Source organism: Limulus polyphemus, unplaced genomic scaffold, assembly GCF_000517525.1.
Source record: "Limulus polyphemus unplaced genomic scaffold, Limulus_polyphemus-2.1.2 Scaffold94, whole genome shotgun sequence".
Taxonomy (NCBI): domain Eukaryota; kingdom Metazoa; phylum Arthropoda; class Merostomata; order Xiphosura; family Limulidae; genus Limulus; species Limulus polyphemus.
Window position 1 is genome coordinate 595,683 of NW_013665704.1, and position 1,900 is coordinate 597,582.

Sequence of the window (1,900 nt, forward strand, 5' to 3'; positions counted from 1 at the left end):
TGATAATAAACCTAGCTAATAGCTAGCTGATACGGTTCTTGGTGATTTGCTGTAGCTATTAACTATTCGGTCGCATTAGTTCGAGATATAAAATGTTAAGCTAGAGCTGGATATTGTCCTGGAAATTTGTTTGAGAATATAGCGAGCATTTATGGTTTCCGTGTAACTAAATTCGCTGTATATAATGCATAGCAATGGGCAAGTATATGCCTAGACTAAGACACAACCCCCACTAAGCGAGTATAAAATTTTACCATTAGAAAAGCAGCATTTTCAAATAAAACATATATGTCTAAAACATTGCTTTAAATGAACTTTTGTGTCTTTAAAGTAATTATTGTACGAATAAAATATACCAAGCCGTTTTTGTTGTAGGCTGGCAAGAAAATAATAATAAGAAGAAAAATTACAAACGGGTCGTTTTGAGCGAATTTTCTTTTTCTTATAAGTCTAACATGCGTGCTTTTTTTGCGTTTTTATTTGTTTACAGTCTTAGCAGTCAATAGTAAAGGTTTTAAAGTGTTATTTGAACTGAATCTTTACTATTTAAGGCGCTTTTTGCCCGAATGTTCTATTAGGGGGTGTGCAATTCCTTGCGATCCCTATTACGAATCAATATTGTGGTTCATGATATATGAATAATTGTCAAATCCCACTATTCAGTCTGACAAGTAAAGCCCAAGCTATGAAGGTTGGTGGTATTAACTGCCTGCTTTCCCTTTAGACTATCACTTGAAATTTACGGACGGCTAGCGCAGATACCCCTTGAGTAGCTCTGTGCGAAATCCAACAAACAAATAATTTATTATTAAATACCAATGAAAATAATAAATTTATTCTTTCTGAAACCATTGATCAAATTTTATACTCTAATTATTGAATTAAACAAGTAAAGTACCAATAAATATTGTGTAATCCACATTTCAATATAACTTTTTCGTTTTTAAGTTCAATTATTGAATTTTGTCTTTAGGAAAAGATGTATTTGGTATATCTTTGGTACAAAGAGACAGGGTAATTGTTTCAAAGCATTTTATGACCACATTTTATGAGTCAACTTCCTAATATTTGCACCAGAGGACGCAGAATAGGACTTGAATACATTTATGTAAACCCCGTGTTTCATTATGGCCTATAAAAGGTGTCGTAATAGCGCGTCTTATACGTTGTTGGTTAGTGTTGACGTAGAATTGGAAAGTTGCGTTGTTTTATATCTAAATTTCAATATATGTTGATGAAGTTGGTAAGATTAAGAGTTCAGCTACCTGAAATCAAGGAATTATATATGTTGTTGTTATTTTTAAGATGTTGTTATAAACTTTATATTTGTTTTTATGTATATTTGTGCAACTTGTATTTTAAGATGTGATCTGACGATAGGCCTAACGCAGTAACTGGGACAATGAAACGTTTACCGATTCTGTAAATGAATACGATAACTCAATAACTTAAATTGAATAATCCTAAGAGGTTGAAGCTTTAACGTTTGGTTTTAAGGCTTTATTGTTACAGAAAAACTAGCAATGGTGAACTCGAACACTACGTTGTTAATAAAGCACTTATGCACAAAATGTATATGAAACATTGTAATAACTTACTAAGTTAGTGAGTATTGTTGAGACTAGTATTTCACTATTTGTAACTTGTAATGTTATATAGACTTAATATAATTTCGGTTACTTTTAGCTACAAAGTTGTTTTTATACGGTTCACGAAATTGCATCACGTTGAATAATTTTGTTTTTGCCTGTTCCAGTGTTGCAATACTCGTGAGGCATAATAAAGAATAGATCAAAAACGAATTGACTCAATTTTAAAGAAAAGCATATTGGGAACATCTGCAGTAATTAAATGCATTTCTTGAACTTCAAATTGGAGTGTGTGTGTGTGTGTGTGTGTG

The 1,900-nt window shown here is 31.9% G+C and overlaps 1 protein-coding gene across 1 annotated transcript in view; it reads left to right on the top strand.

The window, feature by feature from the left end:
- Nucleotides 1-1,158: 1,158 nt before the first annotated feature.
- Nucleotides 1,159-1,900, top strand: part of LOC106469161 (DNA-directed RNA polymerase II subunit RPB1) — a 41,270-nt gene continuing 40,528 nt past the window's right edge. The window contains exon 1 of the mRNA XM_013929629.2: nucleotides 1,159-1,243. The gene's annotated coding sequence lies outside the window, so the exon portion shown is untranslated. The remainder of the gene's footprint in view (nucleotides 1,244-1,900) is intronic.